The 7,204-nt window shown below is 34.3% G+C and overlaps 1 long non-coding RNA gene across 1 annotated transcript; it reads left to right on the top strand.

The window, feature by feature from the left end:
• Positions 1 to 984: 984 nt before the first annotated feature.
• LOC142239552 (uncharacterized) lies at positions 985 to 1,534 on the top strand. Its single transcript, XR_012723065.1, has 3 exons — positions 985 to 1,051; positions 1,181 to 1,256; positions 1,350 to 1,534. It is a non-coding gene; the product is annotated as an uncharacterized LOC142239552 (long non-coding RNA).
• Positions 1,535 to 7,204: the final 5,670 nt, after the last annotated feature.

Genomic DNA, 7,204 nt, shown 5'->3' on the forward strand with positions numbered 1-7,204 from the left:
AACCTTTTAAATGAAAGTTATTAATATTTTATCGGTCTTAATCTATATCTGTCCATAAAGCTCGAATAATAATTGTATAATTAGATATTTTATCGGTAGTTTAGAAAAAAGTTATAACGAATATTGAGGAAAATATGTTGAAATTGAAAGTATATTGAAATTTTTATTATTCTGTGTAAAAAATTAATATTCAATTCCAGATGAATTTGGAAAATTTTTGTTATATCTCAGCGTATAGTTTATTCATAAATTGGTAAGTATTTTTTTAATATGACTTTCTTTTAAAAATATTTTTTTATGTATATTATTATTTGTTAATTAATTTTTTTGGAAACCAGTTTAATGCTTTTAAAATTGGCTTATTTTAAAAAATGGCTTTATTTTAACTAGAACATTTACGTTTTTGTGACCTTTTTATCATCAAAATTACAGGTTTTTAATGCCTTATTTTAGTATTTCTTTAATCAAATTCTTTGGAAACCAATGTAATATTTTTAATAAAATATTTAATATTTAATTTCAGAATAACCCCTTAAACATTTGAACAAATTGTTAGTACTCCTTTGCCTGTATTTTAATAGTGAATTGGTAAGGATTCTTTAACTTTCTTTTAGCCCTGGACAGTCATCCTTATTTTTTGTACATTAACAGCCTTTGTCATTTTGACTACGGCTCATTTCAAGACGCTAAAATTTTCATCGTGAGCGAAAAATTGAACCAAACTTGAGTTTATTTTCTTATTCAATTTGGTTTTAAGTAGTATAAAACAAAAATTCATAAAACGGTCGAATTAGTATAACTTAAATTCACCTTTTCCCAATAGACTAAAATGCATTTTAAATCGAAAATTAAACTACGTGTCGTCATTTTGACAAATGATGACTGTCTAGGGTTATCAAGAATATTTGGTTTTTAATGCATATTATTTTTTTCATTAGATTTTTTGAAAACTTATTTAATAATTTTATTTAATATTTAATTTCAGAATAACCCAAATAAATTTGGACAACTTTTTATATTTTCCCTCAGCGTACAATTTAATAGAGAATTGGTAAGTTTTATATTAAAACTTTGGCTTTCTTTCAACCAGAATATTTATTTTATTATATCCTTCACATCGATAACAACACAGTTTTATGAGTTTATATAGAATACTTCATTATTTCTCTAATTGTTTCAGGTACAAATTTTATGAGATACGTTTTCCAAAGAAAAGTTGAATTCTTTACACCATTTGATAAAATGCCCCAAATATGGTAAGTTACAAGCTAAAATGAAGAATTAAAAATTATATTTCATTATATGGTGTTAATTTTTAACAATTTTCATTTTTGTTTCCATTTTTCCAGCAAGATATGTGAAAAAACTACCTACGATGAATAAAAAAAGGATAAGTCAAAATGTCCAAACAGCGGGTTCAAATGAACTACTCTCTGTTCCAGGTGGTCATAATTTTTATTCACAAAAAACATTGTATTAAGAACTTCCATCATAAGTTTTTATAATAAAGTACTTTTGCTTAAACAAAGTTTAATTTTAATGTATGACAATTTTCATAATAGTAAAACGGTTTGTTGTTCCTTTAATTATTTAATTTCTCTGTACTGTGGAATGATTGATTTAAAAATAGTTTAGTCGTCGACATTTTAAAGAGACTGTTAACCAATTTTTATTATCGGGTTTCCCACAAAATAAGCAAGTAAACCAAAATAATACTGACTTTTTAACTTGGTAGGGGTATATAAATCTTATGGTGTTGTAAAAATGAACTAAACTACAATGTTATAGATGAACTAAAATTTAAGAAAATTATAAACTAGACAAGTTGAAAAAAATCTTAAGGGCTAAATCATGGTCAATATTACTACAGTTTAGTTCATTTTGCAATGGAAAAGGGTTCACTGTTTTTTCAGTGCATGTATCGCTAAATAGATCGTGTAATACCTCAAAATTTGAAATTTAAGTAACGTTGGTTAATAAATAATAGTATTATGTCAAACTTTGGGAAAATCGAGCGATGCATATATATGGCAGCTATATCTAAATCTGAACCAATTTAGATAATATTTGGCAGAAGGTTATGTTGTGCTGAATTTGAGTAAGATCTGATAATAAATGAGGCCTCTATGGGCAAATTTTTCAAAATCGTGTAATACATATATGTTGAAGCTATATCTAAATCTAAACCGATTTCGATGATACTTGGCAGGTTTGGTTGATACTACAGAAGGTTACCTGTTGCTAAATTTGAGTAAGATCGGGTAATATATAAGGATTTATTGGCCAAATTTGAGAAAATCGGGCGATACATATAAATGGGAGCTATAGCTAAATCTGAACCGATTTCGATGAAATTTTGCACACTCGAAAGGTGATGAAAAATATTACTTTGTACCAAATTTGACGATAATCGGTTAGTAAAAAAAACGCAACGTAACCCCATTTGTCGAAACCACGCGATACACATATATAGGAGCTATATCTAAATTTGATCCGATTCCAAATTCAATAGCGTTCGTCCTTGTGCCCAAAAAACACCCTGTACCAAATTTCATCAAAATCGGTTAATAATTGCGACCGGAATCCTGCGAACAACAAATACATGGACAGACAGACGGAAGGACGGACGGACACCAAGCGCCATGTATTTGTTGTTCGCAGGATTCCGGTCGCAATTATTTTGATGAAATTTAATGCCTCACGCACGATTTACTAATAAATTTTGTCGAAAACCATTTTATCTAATATGTTATTAGATTTTGACCATGTTGGTGTAATTCAAATTTATTTGTGTTTTCGTCACAATCATAACATCTTAAGTCACAATCATGTTACTTTTATTACCACTATGTTCACAACCACGAACGTGGTTGCAGTAAGAGTGGTCGCTAATGACATTGGTTTGTTCTTGGAATATAATCGTGACAGCCATGTTTCAACTCTGCGTGTAGTAAACTGTCAATTTATTTTAAATGCATTTGCACACATAACACAAAACATTAAAGACAATTTTCATTACATAAGGTTGTAAATGAGATGCATATTCAGCCTCCCACTATATCTATTCGAATTTTGTACAACAATAGACTCCGCAGAACAGTGAACGTCATGGCAAATAATCATTAGAAACTTACTTTCACCACCCACAGCCAAACCATCGTCATGTGCATCAACGTAGCCATCATCATCGTCATCGCCACCATCATTATTCGTAATTAATGGAATATAATTGAATTAAAGCTACGAAACAAGGAGCATCAAATGAGGAGGAAGCAATGGCCCTAACCGAGTTCAGGCTAACATTGGAAGCAAACACCGAACAAAGAAATGAATCAATGAAAGTGGCCAAAAGGGACGAATGATTATTTCTATGGCTAAACTTCACTGAGATGCAGGCATGAACCGTGGTAGTATTCCAAAGTTAATTCCATTTGATACGTGACAATTTAATCTCTCTACTAAGCATGGTCAAATACATAAAAGCTCAGAGCATGGCAGCACAATACAATTTCTATTGAGAACTACAAACGATAGACGAAACGAACTCCAATGATGACCAGCTCCACCGGCACTCCCCCATCCAACCACGAAGAGACACTATCAGCCACATACAATAATCTATCCTTTGGCTCCCACGCGCCATCCGACATACTTTTCACAGACGTTCGAACATGGGACACACTGGGGCCCATAGTCGAAGCTCAACTACAATGAACTCAGTCAATCTGTTCAAAGCTTTATTTATTAAAATCACCCTTGTCGTCCAATACATGTTGGTAATCTGCAGGCACCAGGACTGAGTATGGACTACAGTGAAGAATGCCGCAATCTAAAGGACATTCATTGGGAGGACAAAACTATTTTTAAATCGAGTTTATTTCATGGAAGCCGATTAGTTTGCTCACCTAATAATAAAACCCTAAACATAACCACTCAACCGCATTTAATGGACCACAGGATAGGAGAAAAAACTGCCCCAAATACTGAGAATCTACTTAGCAGGTGATGGTGAGCAAGTATCATCACAAAGTGCCGCACGTTTAAGGATAGCCAGGATTTCAATCCACGGCTTTTAATGCTCTTGTATTTACACCTATAGCTCGTTATACGGGTATACGGGATTTGTTATATCTGGAATAGCGAAATGTTTGTTGCACCCAATCTGAAGATTTTTTTATCACGATGGGTGAGCTCAAAGCTGGTACCTCATGTCCCCTTTATTTTTAATGTAAATCAGCTGAGTTGCATTGACTAAAACAAGCGATATCAGAGTTAAAAATCTACTTCAGATAAAACAAGTATATACGGCCGTAAGTTCGGCCAGGCCGAATCTTATGTACCCTCCACCATGGATTGCGTAGAAACTTCTACGAAAGACTGTCATCCACAATCGAAATACTTGGGTTGTGGTATCTTAAAACTTCTTAACATCGTTTTCTAAATTGTGAGTTAGTCCATACGTGGTATATATTAGACAAAAAAGTTATGTATAGTAAGTCTACAAATAATTACGAATCGATATGGAATTTTGCACCGTACGTAGAGAGCCAGAATTGAAATATGGGGGTCACTTATATGGGGGCTATATACAATTATGAACTTGATATGGACCAACTTTTGTGTGATTGGAAATCGATTTATCTGAGGGATATATATAACTATAGACCGATATGGACCTAGTTAGGCATGGTTGTTAACGACCATATACTAGCACAATGTACCAAATTTCAACTCACTCGGAAGAAATTTGCTCCTCCAAGAGGCTCCAAAACCAAATCTCGGGATCGGTTTATATGGGGCTATATATGATTATGGACTGATATGGACCACTTTTGGCATGTTTGTTAAATATCATATACGATCACCACGTACCAAATTTCAAGCAGATCGGATGAATTTTGCTTCTACAAAAGGCACCGGAGGTCAAATCTGGAGATCGGTTTATATGGGAGCTATATATAATTATGGGCTGATAGGAACCAATTCCTGCATGGTTGTTGGATACCATATACTAACATCACGTACCAAATTTCAACCGAATGGGAAGAATTTTGCTCTTCCAAGGGGCTCTGGAGGTCAAATCTGGGGATCGATTAATATGGGACCTATATATAATTATGGACCGATTTCGTCCAATTTTTGCATGGGTGTTTGAGGCCATATATTAACATCACGTACCAAATTTCAACTGAATCAGATGAATTTTGATCTTCCAAGAGGCTCCGGAGGTCAAATCTGGTTATCGGTTTATATGGGGGCTATATATAATTATGGACCGATGTGGACCAATTTTTGTATGGTTATTAGAGACCATATGCTAACACCATGTACCAAATTTCAGCCGGATCGAATAAAATTTGCTTCTCTTAGAGGCCTCGCAAGCCAAATCGGGGGATCGGTTTATATGGGGGCTATATATAATTATGGACCGATGTGGACCAATTTTTGCATGGTTGTTAGAGACCACATACTAATACCATGTACCAAATTTCAGCCGGATCGGATGAGATTTGCTTCTCTTAGAGGCCTCGCAAGCGAAATCGGGGGATCGGTTTATATGGGGGCTATATATAATTATGGACCGAGGTGTACCAATTTTTGCATGTTTGTTAGAGACCATATACTAACACCATGTACCGAATTTTAGCCGGATCGGATGAAATGTGCTTCTCTTAGAGGCCTCGCAAGCCAAATTTTGGAGTCTGTTTATATGGGGGCTATACGGAAAAGTGAACCGATATGGCCCATTTGCAATACCATCCGACCTACATCAATAGCAACTACTTGTGCCAAGTTTGAAGTCGATAGCTTGTTTCGTTCGGAAGTTAGCGTGGTTTCAACAGACGGACGGACGGACTCATATATACCCTCCACCATATACCCTCCACCATAGAATGGTGGGTATATTAACTTTGTCATTCCGTTTGTAACACATCGAAATATTGCTCTATGACCCCATAAAGTATATATATTCTAGGTCGTGGTGAAATTCTGAATCGATCTAAGCATGTCCGTCCGTCTGGTGAAATCACGTTAACTTCCAAACGAAACAAGCTATCGACTTGAAACTTGGCACAAGTAGTTGTTACTGATGTAGGTCGGATGGTATTGCAAATGGGCAATATCGGACCACTTTTACGTATAGCCCCCAAATAAACCGACGCTCAGATTTGGCTTGTGGAGCCTCTTGGAGGAGCACAATTCATCCGATCTGGTTGAAATTTGGTACATGGACCATATTGGTCCATAATTATATATAGCCCCCATATGGAAAGAAAGTGAAATATTTTCTCCTTCTATAAAAGAAACTCTAAGTATTTCCTTGGCACTTTTTGTTTTTTTACTGTTGAACCTACCCGATTATTTGCTTCTTTGGAACCAACCTTATAGTTTCAAAAATATTAGCAGACTACTCATGCTAACATATTCCAGGTCCGCCAGTAGTCTAAAGCTTATGCCCCTAAACTTCGCTTACGCCTTACAATATCAAGCTCAAAGTTCAGCCTACTGTCCAACATAACCCTACACTGAAAAAAATATTGTCGTGAGGCCAAAGATTTCATGTCCTTAAAATACGAATGCAAATTTTGCTTAGCATGGAAGACGCATTTCTCTAATATAAAGTTTTTTCCTTGTTCAAAAGTCGATCAACTTTTCCATGAAATCGTATTATCTTTATAATTAAGTGATTTGACTTAAAAATGGGTATCATAACATGAAAGAAAATTTTTTTGGGGTAAGGTCAACTTGACTTTAATAATTCAGAAAAATTCTTTAAACGTAATGAAATTGTCTTTAAATTTGTTGCCTTTTTGCATCTTGACTACAAAGCAAAAAATCGTTAAAAAATAGGACATGTTTTTCAACACTTTATTTTAAAGACGTTTTTTACTTGAAACATAGCATAAATTCTACTTGAAGTCGCGTGAATTTGGAAAATAAAATTTTCGTTGACTCGTTCATGGGACTTTCATATCCCATGAAGAAAAAAGCTGAAAAACGAATAATTAAAATTTGCTTCCTAGAACCAAGTACACAAAACCCAAAAGAGAATTTTGTCTTAAAAGTATCCTTACTTGAATTCTCCGCTTCTTTGGCTGGGAATCAATACCAAAATTGTTAAAGTAAGGACAAAATCTTTGGAACCGGGCATGCTTTTTTTCAGTGTAGGTTAAGTTAGGTATAGTGGCAGCCCGATATTTCA

This window comes from Haematobia irritans, chromosome 1, assembly GCF_050003625.1.
Source record: "Haematobia irritans isolate KBUSLIRL chromosome 1, ASM5000362v1, whole genome shotgun sequence".
Taxonomy (NCBI): domain Eukaryota; kingdom Metazoa; phylum Arthropoda; class Insecta; order Diptera; family Muscidae; genus Haematobia; species Haematobia irritans.